Source organism: Canis lupus, chromosome 5 (genome assembly GCF_011100685.1).
Source record: "Canis lupus familiaris isolate Mischka breed German Shepherd chromosome 5, alternate assembly UU_Cfam_GSD_1.0, whole genome shotgun sequence".
Lineage (NCBI taxonomy): Eukaryota > Metazoa > Chordata > Mammalia > Carnivora > Canidae > Canis > Canis lupus.
Genome location: NC_049226.1, coordinates 26662752 through 26689581, shown reverse-complemented (window position 1 = coordinate 26689581; position 26830 = coordinate 26662752). Strand labels below are relative to the sequence as shown.

Below are 26830 nucleotides of genomic sequence, written 5' to 3'. Positions count from 1 at the left end.
TGTGTACATTAAAATGTGTATTAATTTTTTAGGCCTTTCACTCAGTCATGTTTAATACAAATTTAATACATAAATATTATCAATTTTGCAAATGGATCCAATGGCTCCTAAAATAATAAGACAAAATTAATATTAATTGTTTCCTCTACTCATAATTAATGTGAAACTGTAAATAACTAGTATATTTGGCACTTTTAAAAAGTACATGTTGAATGGAAAATGTGTGATAACAGAGAAAATGTACTCAAAATGTGGAATTGAACATAAAAATAAGGCTTCGGAAGGCCAAATAAATGTTCTTTATAAAATAATATATAGCCCACTTCCTAGAAACTTCCTTTCTTAAATTTTTTAATATATATATTTGTTTATTTATTTATTGGAGTTCGATTTGCCAACATATAGTATAATACCCAGTGCTCATTTGTCAAGTGCCGCCTCAGTGCCTGTTACCCAGTCACCCCATGCCCCACCCACCTCTCCTCCAGTACCCCTTGTTTGCTTCTAGAGTTAGGAGTCTCTCATGTTTTGTCACCCTCTCTGATATTTCCCACTCATTTTCTCTCCTTTCCCCTATAAACCCTTTCACTATTTTTTATATTCCCCATATGAGTGAAATCACATAATGATTGTCCTTCTCCAATTGACTTACTTCACTCAGCATAATACCCTACAGTTCTATCCATGTTGAAGCAAATGGTGGGTATTTATCATTTCTAATGCCTGAGTAATATTCTATTATGTGGTATATATATATATATTTCATATTCCGATGGACACCGAGGTTCCTTCCATAGTTTAGCCAACGTGGACATTGCTGCTCTAAATATTTCAGTGCAGCTGTCTCGGCTTTTCACTGCATCTGTATCTTTGAAGTAAATACCCAGTTGTGCAATTGCTGGGTCATTCGGTAGTTCTATTTTTAACTCTTTGAGGAGCCTCCACACACTTTTCCAGAGTGGCTGGACCAGTTCACATTCCCACCAACAGCGCAAGAGGGTTCCCCTTTCTCCACACCCTCTCCAACATTTGTTGTTTCCCATCTTGTTAATTTTCACCATTCTCACTGGTGTGACATGGTTTTTCATTGTGGTTTTGATTTGTATGTCCCTGATGGCAAGGGATGTGGAGCATTTTCTCATGTGCTTGTTGGCCATGTGTATGGCTTCCTTGGTGAAATTTCTGTTCATGTCTTTTGCCCATTTCGTGATTGTTTTGTTTCTTGGGTGTCGAGTTTCTTGGATGTTGGATACTAGCCCTTTACCTGATGTGTCATTTGCAACTATCTTCTCCCATTCTGTAGGTTGTCTTTTAGTTTTGTGGACTGTTTCTTTTGCTGTGCAGAAGCTTTGTATCCTGATTAAGTCCCAATAATTCATTTTTTTTGCTTTTGTTTCCCTTGCCTTCATAGATGTATCTTGCAAGAAGTTGCTGTGGCCAAGTTCAAAGAGGGTGTTGCCTGTGTTCTCCTCTAGGATTTTGATAGATTCTTGTCTTACATTTAGATCTTTCATCCATTTTGAGTTTATCTCTGTGTATGGTATAAGAGAATGGTCTAGTTTCATTCTTCTGTACATGGCTGTCCAATTTCCCCAGCACTATTTATTGAAGAGACTGTCCTTTTTCCAATGGATAGTCTTTCCTGCTTTGTCAAATATTAGTTGACCATAGAGTTGAGGGCCCATTCCTGGGTTCTCTATTCTGTTCCATTGATCTATGTGTCTGTTTTTGTCCCAATACCACACTGTCTTGATGATCACAACTTTGTAGTACAACTTGAAATCTGGTATTGTAATGCCCCGGCTCTGGTTTTCTTTTTAAATATTCCCCTGGCTATTTGAGGTCTTTTCTGATTCCACACAAATCTAAAGATGATTTGTTCCAACTCTCTAAAGAAAGTCCATGGTATTTTGATAGGGATTGCATTAAACGTGTAAATTGCCCTGGGTAGCATTGACATTTTCACAATATCAATTCTTCCAATCCATGAGCATGGAATATTTTTCCATCTCTTTGTGTCTTCCTCAATTTCTTTCAGAAGTGTTCTGTAGTTTTTAGGGTATAGATCCTTTATCTCTTTGGTTAGGTTTATTCCTAGATATCTTATGGTTTTGGGTGCAATTGTAATTGGGATTGACTCCTTAGTTTCTCTTTCTTAGTCTCATTCTTCATGTAGAGAAATGCCACTGATTTCTGGGCATTGATTTTGTATCCTGCCACATTGCTGAATTGCTGTATGAGTTCTAGCAATGCTAGGGTGGAGTCTCTTGGGTTTTTTACATACAGTATCATGTCATCTGCAAGGAGGGAGAGTTGGACTTCTTCTTTGCCAGTTTGAATGCTTTTTATTTTTTTGTTGTTGTTGTCTAATTGCTGAGGCTAGGACTTCTAGTACTATGTTGAATAACAGTGGTGAGAGTGGACATCTCCGTTGTGTTCCTGATCTTAGGGGAAAGGCTCTCAGTGTTTCCCCATTGAGAATGATATTTGCTGTGGGCCTTTCATAGATGACTTTTAAGATGCTGAGGAATGTTCCATCTATCCCTACACTCTGAAAGTTTTGATCAGTACTGGATCCTGTATTTTGTCAAATGCTTTCTCTGCGTCTATTGAAAGGATCATATGGTTCTTATTTGTCTCTTGTTGATGTGATCTATCATGTTGATTGTTTTATGAGTGTTGAACCAGCCTTGCATTCTGGAGATAAAACCCACTTGGTCATGGTGAATAATCTTAATGTACAGTTGGATCCTATTGGCTAGTATCTTGTTTAGAATTTTTGCATCTGTGTTCATCAGGGATATTGGTCTATAATTCTCCTTTTTGGTGGGTTCTTTGTCTGGTTTTGGAATTAAGGTGATGCTGGCCTCATAAAATGAGTTTGGAAGTATTCCATCCCTTTCTATTCTTTGGAACAGCTTTAGTAGAATAGGTATTGTTTCTTCTTTAAACGTTTGATAGAATTCCCCTGGGAAGCCATCTGCCCCTGGATTTTTGTCTTGGGAGGTTTCTGAAGACTGCTTCAATTTCCTCCCTGGTTATTTGGCCTGTTCAGGTTTTCTATTTATTCCTGTTCCAGTTTTGGTAGTTTGTGGTTTTCCAGAAATGTGTCCATTTCTTCTAGATTGCCTAATTTATTGGCATATAGCTGCTCATAATATGTTTTTAAAATTGTTTGTATTTCCTTGGTATTGGCTGTGATCTCTCCTCTTTCATTCATGATTTTATTAATTTGAGTCTTTTTTTCTTTTCTTTTTAATATGCCTGGCTAATGGTTTATCTATCTTATTAATTCTTTCAAAGATTTTGAAAGTTGTATCTTCATTTTCATTAGTTTCCATGCATTTTTAAAATTTTTTCTAATATTTTCTGATTGTACCATTCATCATCTTTTAGTAGGATGCTCTTTAACTTCCACGTGTTTGAGTTTCTTCCAAATTTCTTCTTGTGATTGAGTTCTAGTTTCAAAGCATTGTGGTCTGAAAATATGCAGGGGACAATCCAAATCTTTTGGTATTGGTTGAGACCTGACTTGTGACCCAGTATGTGGTCTATTCTGGAGAAAGTTCCATGTGCACTTGAGAAAAATGTGTATTCACTTGCATTTGGATGCAAAGTTCTGTATATATCTGTGAAATACATCTGGTCCAGTGTATCATTTAAAGCCCTTATTTCTTTGGAGATGTTGTGCTTAGAAGATCTATCCTTTGCAGAAAGTGCCGTGTTGAAGTTTCGTACTAATAGTGTATTACTATCTAAGTATCTCTTTATTTTGGCTATTAATTGATAGGTATACTTGGCAGCTCCCACATAAGGGGCATAAATATTCATGATTGTTAGGTCTTCTTATTGGATAGACCCTTTAAGTGTGATTTAGTGTCCCTCTTCATCTCTTACTACAGTCTTTGCGATAAACTTTAATTTATCTGATATGAGGATTACTACCCAGCTTTATTTTGAGGACCATTTGAATGGTAAATTGTTCTCCAACCTTTCATTTTCAGGCTGGAGGTGTCCTTAGGTCTAAAATGCAAATAGATGGGTCTTGCTCATTTATCCAGTCTGAAACCCTGTGTCTTTTGATGGGATCATTTAGCCCATTCACATTCAGAGTATCTATTGAAAGATACTAATTTAGTGCCATCATAATACCTATTCAGTCCTTGTTTTTGTGGATTATTTCTTTGGGCTCCCTCTTTCTTTTACAGGGTCTCCCTTAATATTTCTTGCAGAGCTGGTTTGTTGGTCACATATTGTTTCAGTTTCTGCCTATCTTGGATGCTCTTTATCTCTCCTTCTATTCTGAATGAGAGCCTTGGTGTATCAAGTATTCTTGGCTGCATGTTCTTCACACTTAGTACCATGAATATATCCTGCCAGCCCTTCCTGGCCTGCCAGGTCTTTGTAGAGAGGTATGCTGTTAATCTGATATTTCTCCCCATAGAAGTTAAGAATCTCTTGTCTCTCACTGTTTTAAGGATTTTCTCTTTATCCTTGGAATTTGCATGTTTCACTATTAAATGTCGAGGTGTTGAGAGGTTTTTACTGATTTTGGGGGTGGGACCTCTCTATCTCCTGGATCTGAATGCCTGTTTCCCTCCCCAGATTAGGGAAGTTCTCAGCTATGATTTGTTCAAATATACTGTCTGGCCCTCTGGCCTCTCGGTATCTTCTGGAACCCCAATTTTATGTAGATTGTTCATTCTCAGGCTATCATTTATTTCCCTTGACCTTTCCTTATGGTCTCTTAATTGTTTTTCTCTTTTACCTCAGTTACCTTCCTTACCATCAACTTGTCTTCTATGTCGCTCACTTTTTCTTCCACCTCATTAACCTTAGTCGTTAGGACATCCAGTTTGGATTGCATCTCATTTAATTGATTTCTAATTTCGGCCTGATTAGATCTAAATTCTGCAGTAATGAATTCTCTAGAGACCTTTCTGTTTTTTTTTCCAAAGCCACCAGTAGCTTTAAAATTGAACTTCTCAATTGGCTTTCTGACATTGAATTGTAATCCATATTCTGTAACTCTGTGGCAGAGAGTAGTGTTTCTGATTCTTTCTTTTGTGGCAGGTTCTTCCTTCTAGTCATTTTGTTCAGTGCAGAGTAGCTGTATGAGTGGGCTGAGTCAAGAATATCAACCAAGACCTAAGTAAATTTCAACCTAGCTGATTCTGATGAGGTCCAAAACCAAGAAATGAAAACAAAAATCAAAATAAAATAAAACAAAAGGACCACTAAATAAAACAAAAGGACCACTGAAAAACAGATTTTAAAACAAAGTAGTAAAAAATAAAACCAAAGTCCCAAAGAAGAAGGAAAAAAATAAAAAAAGATAAAGAAAAAAAACTAAAGTAATGAGGAAAGAGAAAAAAAAAAGAGAAGAAAAAGAAAAAAACAGGGAGGGACTGGGAGATTATGGTGGTGAAGCAGTTGTAGTGGAGAGAGAATGTGGTCTATCTGAGGGGTCCTAGAGGGTGATCCTCTTTGTTCTGAGTGTATTAAGTTCTGTATGTTAGAAAATGCTCAGTCTCAAATTAATATAAAGTGGAAATACTTGTAGAGAGCCCCAACATTGAGCACCAAAACATAAATGAGATAAAAGAGGGGGACAGAATGCAAATGAAGAGAATATAATCTCACAGAATGAACCAGCACAGTATTGCACTTGGTTCTGGGTACATGATGGTCATGTTTTAGAAGGCATCAACTTCCACCACCGTAGAACAAAATGAGGCAGAGAAAACAAAAAACACAAAACAAAAACCCATATCTCATATATCCCCCCAAATTAAATTAAGTATGTGGAAGGGAATCCAGAAGTGAAAAATATATCTAAGACATGTAATTGTAGAAATGTGAAAGTAAAAGGAAGAGACTTAAAAATGAAGAGATGGTAAAATATTGTAGTTAAGGTGGGAAAAGAGAAAAAATATTGGAAATATTTGGTCTGCTATTAAAACGAGTTGTAATGGAAAAAGGGAAAAAAAATTTAAAAAGAGGGGGGCACCCTCTAGTTCTATTTAGTATAAATCCCTTGACTTCCACCTGGAGTTTTCCAGCACTGCTCGGTCAAGAACTTGCTCTTTCCCCTCCTTCCAGCTGGTCTTGGGGGCGGGCTGCTGTGCTGCTGATTCTCAGGTGTGTGCACCTGGGGGAGCTGCCCTGCCCCACACCAGGAGCCGGGCATAGTGGGAGCTGTTGACCCTGTAAGGCCCCTGTTCCCTGGCAGCCCCGCTCAGTCCCAAGCACACAGTGACACCACGAGGAACAACACTACTGGCAGCAGCCAGCTCTCCAGCCCTGGAGTCAGCTCCCACAGTAACTACCGCAGCTCCCAGTCCGCACGGGCCTGGATGCTCCCTGGGCGGGGGCGCTGACCTGCACATCTCGGGGGTGCCCGGGGCGGGGGGGAGCGTCCTCGTTGTCCTGGGCCCTCCCTGCCTCCGCCTGTCCCGGGGGGAGCGCAGGATCCTGGGCTGTGTCCCCTGGCGCCCTGGGATCCGGGGCCTGTGCTGCTGGAATCGCACTCTCGGGGTGCAGCTCCAGAAGGCAGCAGGGCACAGCCCCCTCTACCCGGAGCCCCCACCTGACCCATCGGCTTCTCCCCAAGGCCCCGGGAGTGCTCCAGCCCTTTCCCGAGCTCTGCCCACAGTGTGTGGCCGCTCTCCCCGGGGTGCACCTCCTCTATGAGTGACTCGGGGCGACTGGAGGCCCCACTGCCCCTCCTGCGGTTCTGCCCCAGTTCCCTGCTAAGCGCCTTTCTGTCTGGGAAAAATCCGGCGCCGATTTTTAAAGTTTCCGTTTTTCCAGGGCTGGGCTTTCCTGTCCCGTAGGCTTTCCTGGCTCGTCTTTTCTGTCTTTTTGCAGGGCCCCTCCCCCACTTGATTCTTTTTTATCTATCATCTATTCCCCGCACCCCCCCCCCACCTTCCTACCTTGATAGAAGCGAAAACCCTTCTCTCTGTAGCATTCCGGCTATACTCTTTTGGGACCACGTGAGTTGAGGACCTTTACTCTTCTAGAAACTTCCTTAAGTTTAATTTGTGAGCCAATAATGAAATATATTCATATTTTATATATATATCATGTTATATATATATATACATATATATATATATAATGTTATTCATTGGAATATTTGTGTTCCAAATGAACAAAAATATTTTTTTTTACTGTTTCTCTGGTGTGAAATGCAAAATATACAAGGAAAACATTTGCTTGATTACTACCACCTTTATCACATAATATACAACACATTGATTTGATGATTTGAGCGTAATTTTGGACAGTGCAAGATTGTTCAGTACAATACACTTTAAAAACAGGGAAGAGAAATATTTGAGAGTCAAGACCTAGGAAGGAGTGAAAGAGGGGAAAACAGAAGATATGGGAAAAAAATGGGATTCAGTGAACATTCTTGGAATGGGGTTTGATACACAGAATGTTTCAAGGAAAGCCTAGTGACAGAATTGTGATGCATTTGTGTCTTCACAATATTATTAGTTTAAGAATTGTATTGATGGTATTTTACAGAAAGGAAGCATAAGGGGTTGCACGATTTGTTCATCCTTATACCAGGGATCAGTTACAACCATACACAATTCTGATGTTCTATTTATGTCTCGGTCATTTATTTGGATGCAGGAGTTTGCTTTCATTTCAGTTACTAAAACAAAATTATATGAAGATTACATCAGCTAAGAGTGACCACACTGATAGAGAATAAAAATAAAAGCATAAAACCCTTAGGTGATTCTTTTTCTGAGTGAAAATAGGTAAATAATGTAACATAGGAACAAAAGTCTGTATTTTTCTATCTGATTTCAGTGACAAAGGAAAAATATATGGCTTACTTAAACCCTGTCTATTCTGAGGGTGGGCACTTTGAAAATAGTATGAACATTTTTTAGAATTATTAATATTGTTTAAATTGACACATCACTATTTGTTAATGCAACAGAAAACATGCATTCACTGATGGTCTTATAAGGAAAGTTTTTTTTATTTAATTCTCTATCTTAGTAACTTTCATTATAAAGATTGCTTAGTATTTGGGTATGCTTTTTTTTCCCCAAAAAGCCATTTAAAGATTTGGAATTTTGAATAACTATTTGCATTGATTCCTCTTGTGACTAAACAAAATAATAATATGAATGATCTCCTGGCTAAAAAAAAAGGACAATATTCCTGGTATGTCTTTGTGGCAGCATTTATGATCTCCGTATTGATTACCTGTCACCCAGATCCTTTTGAGTCTGTGGTTTTATCACCAAAATCCTGGCTACAAAAGAAAAAGAAAAAAAAAAGAAAGAAAGGAAAGATGGAAAAAAGGAAGGGAAGGAGGAAGGAGAGAAACGAAAAGAAGAAAAGATTAAAGAGTATTCCACTTCTTTACTCAGCCAGGATGTTGAAATATGCTACAGTTTGTCTATCCTCAGAATGAAATGGCACTTCATTAAAGTGAGGGAGGTTCGCAGCCAAAGCTCTGATTTTCAAAATAAAATATAAACCTAAAATAAATTTGTGATCAAACTACCAGACTTGGCACCTGGCTTGAAGTCACTGCCAAACTGGCTCTGTGGTAACACCACAATATTATGTTAAACCATATGGACTTGCCATTTTAAAGGTAAACACAGTCAAATATCAGTGCTCTCTTATAATCCATCCCAACAGAAGAGTTGTGGTGACTATAAAGTATATAAAGACAAGCAAGTCATAAATTTGTCTGCTAGTAATTCTTAATGACATAAGACAGAGGAGCCATGTATGGAAAATTATGTCTTATATGTTATCAGAAAAGTTTCAAGATGGATTAGATGGGATTGAGAATGGGAGTAAGATGAAAGAGAAGCACTAACAACCATGTGAAGGTGAGAAAGCACAGTGTGCATCAGGAAAACTGGGAAAGAAAATATAACCTGCTACAGATTCCAGGCAGAAAAAGCAGAAATGCCCGATCTGCAGGTCAATGGTGACCGGATTGTGAAGATTCTAGAGAGTTAAATGAATGTAGCACTAGCACGATAGAAAACAAAGGCCTTTAATTCAGAAAAGTCACATAAACTGAACATTTTTTTTAAATGAACAAGGTGATGGTATGAATATTAGGCAGAAAGCAGTAAGAAAAGACACCAAAAGCTGAGAAATAGAATTGAAGCTTAGGAGAGAAATGCAGGAAAGTCAGAGCAAAGTAGTGACGAAAGAGATGGGGAGGAAGAGATGGGGAGGGAGAAAAAAACAAGGACCTTGAGAAGCACTATGAAGAGTCAGCATACAAGAATCAACATATTTGTTGCTTTCCCCTATGGACAAGGCACTGTTAAGTGCTGTGAAATAAATATTCAAATACGATATAACTTTGGGCTGAGGATCTTGGAGCGTACTAGAGCAGGCAACAATTGTCTGTTAGTAGTAGTACTAACATGTTTGGCCCTCCTGTGTGTCCACAACTCCAGGTGTGCTACAGGTGGAAGGCAGATAACATCACCCAGGCATACCTTATTTTATTGTGTGTTGCCTCATTGCGCGTTGCCTCATTGCGCGTTGCCTTATTGCACTGCATTGGTACTGAATTTTTTACAAATTGAAGGTTGGTGGCAACTCTGCAATCAGCAGATCTCTTAGCTCCATTTTACCAACAGCATTCACTCACTTTGTATCTATGCATTATATTTTGGTAATCCTTGCAATATTTCAGACATTTTTTTTATTTTATTGTATTTGTTAGAGTGATCTGTGATCAGTGATTTTTGGTGTTACTATACTAATGATTTTGGGGTGCCACAAACTACCCTCATATAAGACATCAGACTAATATGTGAAGTCTATATGTGTTCTGATTGCTGCACCCACCCACCGTTAGCCCATTTCTCTCCCTTTCACTGGGCATCCCTACTCCTTGAGATACAACAATATTGAAATTGTACCAGTTAATAACCTTACAGTGGCCTCTAACTGTTCAAGTGAAAGGAAGAATGGCATGTCTCTAGCTTTCAACAAAAAGTAGAGACAATTAAGCTCAGTGAGGAAGGCTTGTTGGTAGTGGAGATAGGCTGAAAGCTAGGCCTCTTGTGCCAAACAGTTAGCCAAGTTGTGAATGCAAAGAGCAAGTTCTTGAAGGAAATTAACGGTGCTACTCAAGTGAACACATGAATGGTAAGAAAGTGAAATAGACTTAGGGCACCTGGGTGGCTCAGTCACTTAAGCTTCCTACTCTTGATTTAGGCTCAGGTTATCATGTCAAGGGTTTGAGATCAAGACCCCTGTCAGGCTCTGTGCTCAGTGTGAAGTCTGCTTCAGATTCTCTCTCTCCCTTTGCTGCTCCCCACTTGCTCTCTCTCTCTTTGGAGAGAGAGAAAGAGAGAGAGAGAAAGAAAGTTAAACAGCCTTACTGCTGATAGGGAGAAAGTTCCAGTGGCCTGGATAGCAGATCAAACCAGCCAAAACATTCCCTTAAACCAACCATTCTCAACAAGAAGAGTGGATCAATGTAGTGCACTTCATTGTTGTCTTCTTGAGAACTTTCCACAGCTCCCCCGCAACTTTCAGCAGCCCCCACCCTGACCTGTTGGCAGCCACCAGCACTGAGGCAGGACCCTCCAGCAGCAGGAGGATCGTGATTCACTGCAGGCTCAGATGATGTTAGTATTTTTTAGCAAGGTATGAACATTGGGCTTTTTTGATGTAATACTGTTGCACACTTAATAGACTACAGTATAACGTAGATACAACATATAGCACTAAGAAACCAAAACATTAATTTGACTCACTTCATTGCAATATTCTCTTAATTGTGGTGTTCTGGAGCCAAGCCCACAACATCTCGAGGGTATGCCTGAATCACTGGAGAGATAGTGCTAGGGGAGTTACCCCTGAGGAAGAAACAGAAAGGCAGAGTGAAGAAGGGGAAATAGTGCCCAGGTCTTCAAATAGTTGTGAATCTTGACACATCGGGATGACTTGCAATTAATACATTATGGGAGACTTGGCAATTGAAGAATCAATGATAACTAAGTTTCCAAACCTGGAGAATGACTGTGATCTCAGGAAATAAAGTCTTCTTGGAGGGTGCAGTAGTTCTCAGGGGTGATGGTGACCTCTGGTACAGCTGTCTGGTAGGTGAGAGAGGCCAATACAAAAGCAGGGCTGTGGGTATTGAGAGGGCTCCGAGTCAGGCAGCGGCATACTAACACATTTCCAGACTCCAGATGTTCACTATCACTGCCATGCCTGCTTTTCCTCTTGAACTGCAGTGGAATACAGCTGATCCTTAATGTTTCTATCTGTGTCTATAAAGTCACATTTATCAATTTTGTAGTTCTCTTTGCTTTCTCTTCATTTTCATCAGTAGCATCAATGGAAGCATTTGTTTTTAAATAAGTGAAGTTTTTAATCATCATCCAAGAATGGTTTCATGTGCAGCGCTAAAGAAAGAAAAGCCTTATGAAGGAACTTTATAGTTACCGTACGTTTCTTTCCAATGTCAAACCTCTTTTTCTCTCTCTCCCATAAATATGTATATGTGTGTGTGTGTGTGTGTGTGTGTGTGTGTGTAAAATGTATGGTAACTAGTGTATTTTATAAGTCTTCAGGGTCCAGAGGAATGAAAAAATATGATGAAAATAAAATTGAATAGGAAATGCATAGGTTCAACAATATGCATTAATCTATGAATATGCAACAGGATTGTGCCAAGTGACACAGTACTTAATGGAGTAGAGAGTTGTGTTCTCACAGTGCTTACATTTCACTCATTATTCCTTCAACAGAGTTGTGTCTACACATCTGCTATGAGAAAGGCATTAGCAGAGAGGTAGATAGCAAACACATAACATACAGATAGATGTTAGATGATAGATCATTAGCGAAGATGGTGGTGCTAGGAAGAAGAAGGCTCAGATGCTGTTTCTATCGGTAACCTAGTCTAGGTAATCATGGAAGATGTTTCCAATGAGGGGACAAGCAAGCTGACACCCAAAGAATGACTTACTCAGTAGATTAATTGTGGCAAGAATATTCGAGGCAGATGAACAACAAGTGCCAAAGAGAGAGAGAAAGTGTGTTAGGTAAGGAGATAGAAAATAGATGTTTAGATTCTCCCTTATAAGTTCTAGCCAAGAAAACACAAGATTATTTGCTATTTTAAATTGATAAATGTATTTTATGGTGAAGATACTAAGTGTTTCAGCCATTACTCATGGTTATTTGGTTGAAGGCCCAAAGGGGGTGGGATTTGGTTAAATTGAAGACATCTTCATTGAGCAAAAGGAGGAATCTATGAAATGACACTTCTATTACATTTAAGAGACAACAAAAATGCTTCAGTGGCTTTCTCTGAGTCCCATTGCCCCCCTGACTGTTTCCTTAGGCAAAAAAGTCAAGGCTCTGCTCCCTACTCCAAAACAAATGCCCCTGGAAAGTGATTAACTTGTATATGTCCTTCCTGACCCTACTTATGACACAGTATTTGGTGTCTCAATTCTCCTGTAAAACCACATGATTGTGAATTAAACTGAATTTTGTTCTGTAAATAAGCTTCTAAAATTCTGTGTCATAATCATTTTCTCATTTTTTTCATAATCATTTTCTTTTTTGTTTTTAATTTTATTTATTTATTCATGAGACAGAGAGAGAGAGGCAGAGACACAGGCAGAGGGAGAAGCAGGCCCCATGCAGGGAGCCCGATGTGGGACTTGATCCCGGGTCTCCAGGATCATACCCTGGGCCGAAGGCGGTGCTAAACTGCTGAGCCACGGGGGCTGCCCTCATAATCATTTTCTTAAGTGTGTTGTCTTGCTAAGGTGTCACCCTATAATTTACAAAAGTAGGTCATGATAGACATCAAAATAATATTCACCTTTAAGAACAAGTTTTTTTTTCAAAACATTGAACCAGAATACTTAGTTTTCTAATTAAAAGTAGTAGTCTGGTTACACCTTTATTATGATTTTATTCTCTCTCCTTCTCCTAAGTGTCAGCCAGTCCTATGGCAATAACCCTTTCATGCAGGCAACCCAGAACCAGGTTGTGACCACTATAGGCTCCGGGAAGCATGGTCGTTTCTTCACTTTGAAGCTTGGGTGATCCTCAGTGAAGAGCCATCACATTTCTGCCAGCAGCTCCTGGGCTACAAGTTTGTGATTAGTGCTTATCCCTGCACCTTGGCTAACCCCCTTATCTAGAGCAACCTTCTGCTAGCCCTAGCAGGAGAATCATTTTACTGGTGTTTTCTCCTAGTGCCAATCCTTCTTTTTTTTTTTTTTTTTTCTTCAAAGTCAGAGAGAGGCAGTGGAAGATTGAGAGAGAAGGAAGAAATGCAGTGTTTCCATGTCCCTTGATCCCATAGTTTTTCTGCTCTATCGGAAGCAGCATACACCCTGATTTCCATGGCAACCCCATTGCTCCTGCCGTTGGCAAGTTTACACTTAGCTTGCCCTTATATTTAATAGTGTTGACATGATTTTTCTTAACCCAGCTCATGGTTACTTGCTGATAGAAGCTACTTTCCCCTTTTATAAGGACCTAACAATTTGGGGCAGCTTTAACATTTGATTAGTCTGCAATGCTTGTGTGGTAAAATTTGCTGTGTGGGTTCCTACATTAAGGAGCAATCTGTCACTTCCATCCCCTTGGAAATTGACAAATGATGATGGGGTTACTCTTGATAGAGTTAGGGGAGAGAGGGTCCGAATTGGACTGCCAACAGAAAAAGGGTCTTCCTGAAACAAGGGTTCCAGGTAAGGGGACTGGAGGTGAACAGAAAGCTTACCGTAACCACAATATTCTCACAACTTCTGTGATCGGGATGTTTAAAACAATAGAAGTATGTAAGTATCTCAAAAAAAAAAAAAAAGATAAAATGTGTGTGCTCTGTTCGGGAGCTTTGAGAATATCCACCCACCCACCGTGGGTCATCACTTTCTTGCCAAGACCAGACATTGATCCCAGTGACCTTTGCCAGAGATGTAAAAAAAAAAAAAAATATCACATCCCAGATACTAGTCATTTTTAATAAAGGCAAAGTTATTAAAAAATCATAATCAACTTCCAGATTAAATATTTAAACTACGTGGGTTAATTAATTTTCCAGTCAGTCTTCCTCTTTTCTCTGTGAGCGTGTGTGGGTTTTATTTTCAGTTTTTATTTCCTCATCTTTGAAAGGAGAATGTTGAACTTGCCTTTGAATCCTGAGGTTTATATGGAGATTAGTCAGAACGGGGCTCTCTTCGGAGGTTGTGCGAGTGTGTGTAGGTGTAGGTGTGTGCGTCTGTGTCAGGAAGGAGCCACTGTTACCGTTCTCTTATTGACAAGTACTGATTGTATGAATTCTCTTCAACATTAAGGACTTTTTAAAATCAGCCCTGCGATATAAATAGAGACTTTTCCTGGGGGGCAGCACGATGATGTCACCGTCACCAGACATTAGTACCACCCTTGGACAGCAAGGGCAGGGAGTGGGAGGTCAGGAAGTGAGGTACTGGAACCTCAAGGGGAATAAGCAAAATCAGATGCTTCCTGGACAGTTTGTACTGACTGCGTAGTAAACACCCATGGAGCTGAGACAGATGATGGGAAAATCACCTCCTCCCTGTTTATTAAGAGTTTTTATTTCTCTAGTTAGTTGGTTAGTTTACTAGTAAGTTAGCTCTTTAAGTCTAGCCTGCTGAGCAATGCAGGCAGGCGTGATTCAGGGGTACAGATTTCTGTAAGTTACAACAGACCAGATAGAGTGTTGTATGCCTGCTGTGGGTGACAACATTGAGCAATAAAAAACCCAATAAGGGACACCTGGATGGCTCAGCGGTTGGGCACCTGCCTTTGGCTCAGGTCGTGACTCTGGGATCTGGGATCGAGTCCTGCATCAGGCTCCCTGCGAGAAGTCTGCTTCTCCCTCTGCCTATGTCTCTGCCTCTTTCTCTCTCAGTCTGTGTCTTTCATGAATAAATAAATAAATCTTAAAAAAAGAAACAATAAATAAAACAAACTTCCAGGGAGTGGTGTTTAAATATGGAAAATAAAAACAATATAGAATAAGAGATTTCTTGTAAAGAAATAAGAAATACAGCCTATTCCCTTTGTATATGTTAGCCAGGAGAAATTAAATTTTTCATATGAAAAGCAAACTTGAATTCTACAAAGATGTCTGGATAACAAACACTTTGCTCGATTTAATTCAAAGTTAGCCCTAAAACACTGTGCTTCAATTTCATCATCTGTAAAAGGAGGAAAATAATAGTATCACATTGTAGGACGATGTAGATGATTAAATGAATTGTTATTTTCTATTGAAATGTATTTAAAAATTCCAGCACATGTTAAACAATAGACATATAAATACATATCACTATATTATAAGGCCACGTATTAAAGATAGTATCTAAAATCAATACAAACTGAGTGATCAGGCAACTTAATTTTGACCTAATTAAAGGGTAGCCCATCCCTATGATGTAACAGAATCTCAGGAATGTTTAAATTTGATGGTGTTGATGATATTATGATGAAAACTAGAAGGATAGTCATCATTTATTGAGTAGCTCTCCTGGGTTCGATCTGTGCCAGGAATATTAGCTATGTAATCACTTGTTCTGAAAAAAAAAGAAAAAGAAAACAAACGAAGAACCCCCCTGCAGATGGCTTTTGATGAGTGATTTTTAGGTTTAAAGCACCATTGTAAACATTATTATTAGAAACACTTCAACTTCAGTGGAGCCTCAGCCTTCAAGGCAGCCAGTACGATTGGGGGGATATCTTATGGACTGGGACAAGTTGGACATTCAGGAAAACATTTGCAGTTGCTCTAAACTTCTGTAGCCCCCTCCCTTTGGGGTGTAGTACTGTTTTCAAATGTAAGTAACACATAAGAGGGATTCAGGAGAAATCTATCTTAACATGTCCCTTTGAAATCTAAATCAAAAGGATAGAATCTCACACCCATTTCGCTGCTAAGCTCAAAAGAGCCTTTTGTCTAACTATGCTTTTACATGATATTTTGGTAACTCATTATTTCAGCTTTCAATTTTAACCCCAAGAGGTATAGAATTCTGAAACTGGAGGCTTTGCATTCCGTAAGTCAGTGCACACATGGCCATTGTCCAAAAATGCAATGATCTCATCTGTACCATATCAAGAATAATTTCTCATTTATGAGATAATGCAAATAATTTAATATAAATCACTAAGCTAATTTATAATGTTTTTTCTTTCAGCTAAATAATATAGTCTTGAGGATTACTGAAATATAAATATACATGAAACATGCAAAAGATTATAGCATTTTTCGTATATTGTGCTTCTTGAAAAAAAAATTAAACATACCTTAGATTCTAGATTCATAGTATTCTGCTATTAAATAACTTGGTCATTATTTGTCTCTGAGTTCACTGAGGGCATGGATTTCTAAGGTTCAGCTATTTCTGTACCATTTATGTTTTTTTTACCATTTATGTTCTTAATATTAATAGGTTGGGGTTTTTAAAAATATTTTCAATCAGCCAGTGATTAAAAATCATAACTAAGTAAAATAAAGCACCAGAATCAAATCATCATTTGAAAAAGGAAAAGAGTAAAAATGGAACTAATGATAAAGTTTGCTACTGACACTCCTACAAACTGAACTACTTGTGTATATTACAAAAATATTATTTATGACTTCATCCTTGCATCTGATCAGTGTCAAAGAAGTGTAGATGACATCTGGCCAAGGGAAAAGAAAAACATTTCTTGGGGTTTAGAATTTCTAAAAATAGCTATTAAAAAAATCAGTGGTTTTGATTTTAAAAATAGAGAAAAATTTTAAAATGTTTTTCGTTGTATTTCAAGTTTTTAATTTTTTTAAAGATTTTATTTATTTATTCATGAGAGACATTAAGAGAGAGAGAGAGGCAAAGACACAGGCAGAGGGAGAAGCAGACTCCATGCATGGCGTTCGCCGTGGGACTCGATCCTGGGTCTCCAGGATCACACCCTGGGCTGAAGGTGGCGCTAAACCGCTGAGCCACCCAGGCTGCCCATATTTCAAGTTTTTATTTAAATTCTAGTTAGTTAACATGTAGGGTAATATTGGTCTGGAGAGTAGAATTTCGTGATTCAGCACTTACATAGAATTCCCAGGGCTCATCACAAGCGCCCTTCTTAAATGCTTGGTTGTAGAGCAGTCTACGTATTTTTTAAAATCTAGAACATAAAGAAGAGAGGATGTAAATCTTCCTAGAGACACGATTTCCCTGATGGCCAGAGAATTTGGCATTTCTTCCTGTGTGTTAACACTTCATACTCTGAAGACTTTGCAGGTTTTCTTCTGAGCATGGGATTACACTCCTCTGTTTTCTAAATGCTAGCTTAGGGCTTGTTCATTGTAAATCCTAAGTACTACAGTATGTAGTACTTCCTTCCTTCCTCATTCCCTCTTTTGTTCTTTCTCTCTTCCCTCCAGAAGCATGTTCCTGCAGACCTCTAACCCAGACGGAGGGGCCCTGGTTTCTAACTGCTGTATAATACTCTGTGTTGTACATTCACTGCTTTTTACCCTTTCCTTCTCCTGGTGAAAGACTCTCTAACTCTAGGCTGATCCAATGTCTGCATAGTGTTCTACCATCTAAGAACCTAAAATTTAACTGCCTAAAAAAACTACTTTACTCAGAAAATATTTATTGAGAGCTAGCTGTATGCCAAATATACTTCTGAGGCACTATGGAAGATACATCCCAGACAAGACAGGTAGAAATCCGTGTCTCCTGAAGTTTGTATTTGATTAGGTTACCGAAAAGAGTCAAACTTTGAGCTAACTCTTATTTATATTATCTATGGTGTTTGTTTCTGAGTTCAATTTAGAGCCCTCTTTAGAATTATAAAGCATTTTTATAAGTGGTAGCACCCACGGACTTTGGAAACTACTTTTATCTTTATGTTTTGTCAATTAAATTAATAAAATTGAAGGATTATATTAACTATGTCTTAAATAGAATGTTGTAATCTTATACATAAATAAGATACTCTGTGTTATGTATTTATATATTTAAAAACAATTTTTGTAAGAAGTTTTTTTTTACTTCTAACCTTGAGTAAATTATTTATCTTATATTAAATTTAATTTTCTTATCTGAAAATAGGCTCTATTTAACAGTTCTATTTTGATAATTAGAAGTATTGTATGAAAAATGGGAACCAGCCAGTTACTACATCACAAAAATCTAAACAGATGTGGAATCTAAGGACTAAAGTTAATAAAATAACTTGCCCAGGGGTGCACAGCTAAGGAGCAGTTCTGAGCACATCTTGCTTTATCACACCTTTTCTCCAACAATCAAACTCTGACGACTGCTTTAACTTTTACAGGCTAACATGTTGTCTGTTTGTTTAATTTGGACTGAAAAATCTTTTTAAAAGTTTTACATGTTTCCCCCCTCTGCATTACCTTGCAAAACACTACATTGGCATCTTAGGTTTTTCAGTTTGGTTTTATATTGTCTTGTTATTAAAAAGCCCAGTTACAACCTCGTATGCTTGCCATATATTTCCAGCTATTCTCACCTCTGCTCTGACACCGTCTGGCGGTCTCTGTTCTATCAGCCTTCCTCAGACCCTGGGATGGCTCCATGGCCAGGGTCACTGCTGCTCCTCTGTGTTGCCTTCTTCCCTCTTCTTGCTGAGGTGCTTATATTTTTATCCTCAGGCAACGGAGATAGGGCTGTCTTTTCTTGTCTTGCTTCTCCCATTTTTCTTACCTCAGTCTGAAAAGACTGGCAAGTTAATCAGTGTTTCTTTCCTAACCTGTAGCAAACCAATCTATGACTATGTTTGGAGCCCCGTCATAAAGTCCCTCTATTCTTTATAATTATATTTATTTGTTTTTATTTCCTGACAAAGAATGGTCGTTTCTTTGAGAGGAAATGAGAAATTAGTGTAGATTTTTTTAGACTTACTTTTTGGCTAGAAGCCATTTCTTAAACCTAAAGACTTTGGAAACCAAATTCTAGAGGCCTGAAATATATTCAAACCTATTTTGCTAAGCCATGAACTTGTAAACACTTTCAATGTCAGAGAGCGTTGCCTTCTTGTCTCCAGTTATGCATTGTCTGGTTTGAAGTCTTCAGTAGATCCCATTGCCCTCTGAATGAAGGACAAGTAAACTCTGTTAAATGACCTAAAAGACCGAACCCTTTGGCATTCAGTTCTCCTGATGAACTCTCTAGTTCCCCAAAGGAGCCAATCTCTCTGACATGTCTGGATGTTGATATTGGCTGTCTCGGCTGCTGGTGCATTGATTTTTCACTCTGTTCTACATCCCTCTCTCTTGGTTTACTCACACTGGCTACACAGGAGGTGCTTCATCTGTGAAACTGCCTCCAAGCCCCAGATACTTGTTAGGTACTTGACCTTGGTTCATCCAAGGCCTCTGGTGCGCCCTCTGAGTAAGACTTTTCACTTCCCATTAGCACTGATTTCCTGTCTCCACCAGCTGACGACACCTCTGAGGATCAGGGTGTGCCCAGCTCTCCTATTCCTCTAGTTTGATGTACACCACTCAGCCTGATGACAAGGCAGGGCCATGGTATATATGAAGAGTCAAACTCTGTGTCTCTAATGTGCAAATAGTCCTACTGTACACAGTCATTATATCATACTTGTGGGTTTCCTAGATGCACTCAGAATGTATAAATGAATTTTGTGCAGTAAAGGTGTTTAAAATTTGGTAATATAAGCACTTATAGTTTGCAAGATACTACTTTCTACTAAAATTTAATTTATTGATATGCTCACATCTGATAAGGACTTTTTTAAAGATTTTATTTATTTATTTTTTCATGAAAGACAGAGGGAGAGAGAGAGAGAGAGAGAGGCAGAGACACAGGGAGAGGGAGAAGCAGGCTCCATGCAGGGAGCCCGATGTGGGACTCGATCCGGGGACTCCAGGATCATGCCCTGGGCCAAAGGCAGGTGCTAAACCGCTGAGCCACCCAGGAATCCCCCTGATGAGGACTTTTTAAAGTTTATTTTATTCTGCATAAAATGCAGTATCTGAGAGATAAAAGAGTAGCATTTTCCTGCTAACATAGTTCATATTCTAAGATAACTATTGTTTCTATTTTCTAGCATACTTATTACTTTATTATTTTCTGGAAAAATAAAAACTAAAACAAGCCCTTAGAACACAGTGAGTGACTTTTTGGTGATGCATGAAAAGGCACCTAAAGACGGTCATTAACCTGTGTTAGAACACAGCATCCCTTTGAAAAACTGATAAAAGCTACAGGCGCTCTCTTTGGTTCTAGAAAAATGCCCAAATACACATTTGCTTACCAATTTTGGCTTCAATTTTAGGACTCTTGTGTTTCACTCAAGAAAAATAGGTTAAGAAACCTTAGGCTACAATCAACCTGGAAAGAGGAGGGACTCAGCCAGCCTGGAGGTAGGACGAAGGTGGAAGGACAGCATTTTGGGGACGGTCAGGAAGCATGTGCTTCAGAGAAGCAGAATGCCCAGTGCTTTATGAACCTCTGTGAAATACTCCCCAACTTGAACGTTCCTTCACAAGATGATCTCAATTGTTTGGAATCAAACACTTGTGCTCATTCATTCATCTGCACATTCAGCTGGTCAGGCTATGAGGGCCCGCGGACTGAGGGGAGGGGCGGCTGTAGCGGGGGTGATGTAGACGAGGCAGTTCCTTGTGTGTCTCACATTCTAGAAATAAAGCAATATCATTCTAGAAATCATGTATCCTTCTAGAAATAAGGAAAATGAATCCATCTGTGTGGAAGTATCTGCTGACATGACACTGATTTAATGCCCAGCAGCTGTTTTTCATTTAGCATTCCTGTTGATAGCATGTGGAAATAAATGAAGTTTTTAATGAGCTTCAGAACCATAAAATATAATTTAGTTATATGAATGTTAAGTTACTGTAATGAAAATTATTAACGTGACGGTTTAAGGCATTATAACAGTGTCCAAAATGGGATGAATAGTTTTATAGAACTTTAGAGAAACTGTGGCATCTCTTCATTTGCCTGCAATTGTATTTATATGCACAGGGAAGCCTCAGATGAAGATAACCGTCTTGTGTGAGCTCCAGCAGAGCTCAGGTGGGGCCAGGGGTAATTTTCACCGTCTGTGCCTTTCGCCAAGGCTCAGACATGCGTCCGTTTCCCTAGTAACGTGGACCCAATTCACAATGAAACAGCAAGGGGCATCTTTGATCAAATCAATGTGGGCATAATCCCGGCCTACAGTAAACCGCAGCGAGACCCAGGAAAACTTCTCTGTGTGTCCTCCGCCAGAAAGCCGGCAGAGCGTGCACAAACGGCATCCTTGGAAACGAGGGTGGGCACCATGTGCCTGTCGGGCCATCCACCGCCGCGCTTGGTGGTGACACCGGACGCGCATTGTGGTCCACGCGCAGGTGTGGCAGCCAGTCTGATTTGTGCACAACAGGCCCTTTCACTCTGCACATGCCAAGACCATTCTTTGATTTTGCAGCTGCGACTGCTACTCGCAGAACATGCTGCTGATCAAAGGGCGTCCATTTAGATGTGAAGTCAGCCCCAAATCCTCGCCCAGAAGGGCCACCCAGTTCCTGCTGGTGCCCTGTCAGCGGGGTCTGCTTGCACCGGTCCACCTGACTTCCTCGCAGCCACATCCTGTTGTCTGCCCATGTGCACGAGCTTCCCCCCCAAAACACCTGGCTGCCTTTCTTCCCTTATATTACTGCCCGAATGGTCAAGACTTAGGTATTCATGAATATCACTTACATTCTGGGCATTTATTTTCTCTCCAGTGATCTGTTCATTCAGAAAACCTTCAGGGCAGACCCTGTCTCTTCCTACATGCTTTGTGTGTGCAGACAGCTTCCCTGCACCCTGTTCTGGGTGCTCCAAACTTGCTATTTGATTTTGTTTTTTTAAAGTTTTTTTTTTTTTAATTTTTTCATTAAAGAGAGAGAGAGAGAGAGCAAGTTCGTGGGGGGTGGGGGGGAGGAGTTGACACTGTGCTGAGCACTGAGCTCCATGCAGGGTTTGATCCCACAACCTTGAGATCATGACCCAAGCAGAAACCAAGAGTCCTCACTCAACCGACTGCCCCACCCAGGTGCTCCTGCTATTTGATTTTAAAGAACCCATAAGGAAGGTTGATAGAATCATTCAGGAAACAAGCGATGCTGAGACAAGATCACATCCCATGATCGTAATGACATTTGAGCTTGACCCTAACTTCAGGTGCCACTGACCTCCTGGGTTGTTCAGGTGTGGATGCAGCATTGGCATATGCTGCTGCTGCCATCCTGGAGCACTGTTTGGTTTCACAATCCAAGCTGCCAGAAGTGATACCATGACCTTCTCTTTATATCAAAATCCTCTTCTTTCTACCTCTTTCATCTCCTGTATCTAAGCATACATTCCACGAGGGCCAGGGCTGAGTGTATGTAACTCTGTTTTCCTTGCTGAACTGTGCACACACCCTAGTATATTTATAGTTGGTGCGCAATAAAATCTCTTGCTGTTCAGTGACTGTAGGAGTATGCTCCTGCGTTGATCCTGCAGAGCCTGTGCACTTGCTACTCCTTCCTGAGACGCTTGTCCCATGGATATCCACGTGGCTCACTCCCTCGACCCTTCCCTCAACTGGAAGATTATCTCATCAAAGAGGATCATCATAACCACCCTACCTACATTAGAAATTGTGCAGCTGTCCACCCCTGCCCATACTTCCCTCTCCTCTTACCGTGATTCCATATTCTGGAATATTTGTTTATTGTCTGTCTTCAACCAGCAAAAGCTCTGTGAAGGTGGAAACTCTGTTTTATTCACTATTTTATTCCCAATGCCTATAACAGTGCCTAGGACCTAACGGGACACTCAGTGAATGTTTGCTGAGTGAACAAATGGATAAATGTTATAAATCCATGCGTTTCATATACTGCCTAACAAAGCGTAGAGATGTGATGGTCTGTCATAGGATGCTGGCAATGCAGGAGGAGTGCAGGTAGCCGCTCCTGGAATTGTCCCTCTGAGAGGATGACACAGCTCACAGTGGCAAAAACATTTTTGCAACCACTGACCTGGTATGATGCATTAATTATATAAATGCAGACACAGAGGGGAATGAGTCAGCTCATTTCTGGTATAATACTTGAAACCTTAGGTGGGTTCCAGAATTTTACCAAACCGTCTTTGTCTTCTTTACTTAGTGACACAGTTGCTTTGGCAATTGCAGGCTGATGCCAGGCACATCTTCCTAAACCACAGTAGATTGTTCCTATTACTAGTCTCACTCCCAGGTGACCTAATTACTTCCCTCCATATTTAAGCCTCACTGCCAAAGAAGAAGCTCTAATCCCATGTGACAATTAGTCAGATGCTGGCAAATTTTCAAAGAATATGTTTACCCATGTGGTCAGAGCTGGGGTACCATCCTCAACTCCTCTCTCCTCTTCACCCCCAAAATCCAAGCACTCAAAATGATAAGTCAGCTCTGTCCTGAAACTATACTTTTCTTGTAATTCCCACTGACATTTAGTTTAGGCCACCATTGCCTCTTGTGGAGACCAATGCATTACCTCCTCTCCGGTTTTCCTGTGTCTGATCTGGCTCCTCTCCAGTGGATCTCCTAAAAACACAAAAATGCAAATCTGTATCAGCTTCTCTTTATTTTCAGAGCAAAGTCAAATTCTTCAGGAAGGCATGAGACAACATTCATGAATAGACACCTGCTCATTTTCCAGCTTCCCAATGACTCCCAATCCCTTTGAGTTCCAGTCATTTTGAATTACTTAGAAAACCCCTGAAGAAGTTATCATGTTCTTTCTTGACTCTGGACCTTGCACACATTATTCCTTATACTTTGTAAAACTTCTTTCCCACTTCTAGTGGGGTTTATTCCCATTTTTTGTTTCATTTTGAAGACTGTCATAGAGAGTTTTCCTAATCCCCTAAGACTGAATTAGGCATCTTTTGTCTGTGAAAATTTGTCATGCTCTGGTCATCCTTATCTTAGGGTTTAAAACACACCATGCTGAGATGCTTTTCTTCCTTTTCTCTTAACTTACTGGCCTACAAACATACCTTCTCTGCTCAGTGCCGTGCTTGGCACACAGTAGATGATGTTCACCATTATTTGTTGAATGAGTTCATTCTTAATTACAGTGCAAGTGTGTTTATATGCATGGAAATGCTGCAAGATAAGTATCCATATTATAACTGCTTTGAAGTTGCTTTTGAAAGTTCACAGATCCTTGGAGACAATTAGAGACTTTAGAATATGTACCTGTATGATTTTAAAGTAAAGCTCTTCTTTATTTCAAATCAGAGTGTATCCATTACATGTTGATTAAGGATTCTATTTCATTATGAAAAAGAGAGTGTATGTGTTCGTATGAATGTGAAATGAGGTTTATTTAAGGCATTGGCTGGTACTTCCCATAGCTGTGAAGCAAACATAATTTTTAACTTCCTTGAATGCAATTAAATAGTGTGGGGAAATCATTGATTAAGATTGCACCTTCACTTAGCCTTTTCCACCTGAAAGGTGTTAATTGTTGGATGTGTAACAGTACCTGAAAATGAAGAAATAATTAAACATAATACAAATTCAGACCTGATACTATGGAGTTTTAAGATGATTTCCCCTAAAGTTAGGGTGTGACTTAAAGCTGCAAGTTCTTTTATTTATATTTTTGCTGAAAAGTAAATATTTTGATCACAGAAATATATTAGTTTTTATCTGGCCATTTACATTCTTATATTAACACTTTTTTCAGTCATTAAAGACAAGTTAGTGTATCACTGACTACACCTTCAAAGATAAACCACAAGTTCCAATTAATTAAATATAAAATAAAACAATCAAAAATAGAATCCAATATCCAAATATTGAGATGATTCTGGAGCAATACAAGAAAATACAAAGATAAATGGATAAATACAATCGTAAGATATATGTATATATAATCAGAAAACAAAAGAAAAAACAATAGGAAAACCAAAGAATGAGAAACATATACACCTAATGGCTGATGGAAAAGGAATGGAAAGAAACTCAAATGAAAAAATATTTTTATGTATTAACAAACCGTAGTAATAATAAAAAATAACACATATAGTGATTTTTAAGATGTTATCCAGACATAATTGACATATCATAATGTGTAAGGTGTTTCAACTGTTGGCTTAAGACCCTTGTATATTGCAATATGATCACCACCGTAGCATTCCCTACCATCTCTATCATTCCCATCATCACCACTTCTTCTTTATGACAAAAACAACTAAGTGAAGTCTCTTAGCAGCTTTGAAATTAACAATACTGAATTATTGCCTATAATCCCTATTCTGTGCCTTGTGTCTCTAGCAATTATGTATCTACTGGGCACAAGTTTGTATTTCTAAACAGCATCACCCAAATTTTTCTACCCTCCATCCCCTGGTAACAACTATTCTTTTCTCCTGCTCTTATGAGGATTTTTAAAATTAAGATTACACATATATGTGATATCATATAGTATTTGTCTTTCTCTGGCCAAGCTCATTTAGCATAAGGCTTTCAAAGTCCATCCGTATTGTCTCAATGGTAGGGTTTCTTCTTCACAGCTGAGTATTATTCTACTATATACATATACCACATCTTCTCTATCCATTTATCTGTTGTTGGATACTTAGATTGTTTCCATATCTTAAGTATTGTGAGTACTGCTGCAAAAACATGGTAGTGCAGATATCTCTTCTATGTCCTGTTTTCATTTCATCTCCATATCCAGACATACCTCGGAGGTGGTGCTGGTTCATTTCCAGACACCTCAATAAAGAGAGTCAGGTTACTGTTTTGGTTTCCCAATGCATATAAAAGTTATGTTTATGCTATACTGTAGTCTATTAAGCGTGTAATACCATTATGTCTAAAAAAATGTGTATATGTTAATTTTGAAAGACTTTATTCCTAAAAAATGCTAACCATCATCTGAGCTTTTAGCTCAGATTTTAGCAGGCTGGATTTTTTTTTGCTGGTGGAGGATCTTACCTGATGTTGATGGCTGCCGACTAATCAGGGTGGTAGCTGCTGAAGGCTGGGTGGCCATGGCAACTTCTTTAAATAAGACAGCAATATAAATAATAGTGAAAGGGAAAATAAGGGAAGGGAGAAGAAATGTGTGGGAAATATCAGAAAGGGAGACAGAACGTAAAGACTCCTAACTCTGGGAAACGAACTAGGGGTGGTAGAAGGGGAGGAGGGCGGGGGGTGGGAGTGAATGGGTGACGGGCACTGGGTGTTATTCTGTATGTTAGTAAATTGAACACCAATAAAAAAAATAAAAATAAAATAAAATAAAATAAAAATAAAAAATAAATAAGACAGCAATGAAGCTTGCCCCATTGATTGACAATTCCTTTTATGAACATTTCTATAGAGAATGAAAGTCTAGTGGACATCATTTATCCACAACAGAACTTCTTTCAGAATTAGTCTCTTCCAACTCTGCCTCTGCTTTATCAACTTAGTTTATGTTGTATTCTAAATTCTTTCTTGTCATTTCAACAAATCTTTACATCTTCACCAGAAATAGATTCCTTCTCAAGAACTCATTGTCTTTGCTCACCCATAAGAAGGAACTCCTCATTTGTTCAAGTTTTATCACAAGATTGCTGCAATTCAACTTCATCTTCAGACTCTGCTTCTCATTCTAGTTCTTTTTCTGCTTCCACCCCATTTGTAGCTCCTTCATCCACTGAGGTCTTAAACACCTTAAAATCATCCCTGAAGGTTGGAATCAGCTTCTTCCAAACTCGTGTTAATGTTGATATTTTGACCATGAATCATGAGTGTTTTTACT

The 26830-nt window shown here is 39.1% G+C and overlaps 1 protein-coding gene across 1 annotated transcript in view; it reads left to right on the top strand.

The window, feature by feature from the left end:
• Positions 1-26830, top strand: part of GRIA4 (glutamate ionotropic receptor AMPA type subunit 4) — a 373881-nt gene that overhangs the window by 70338 nt on the left and 276713 nt on the right.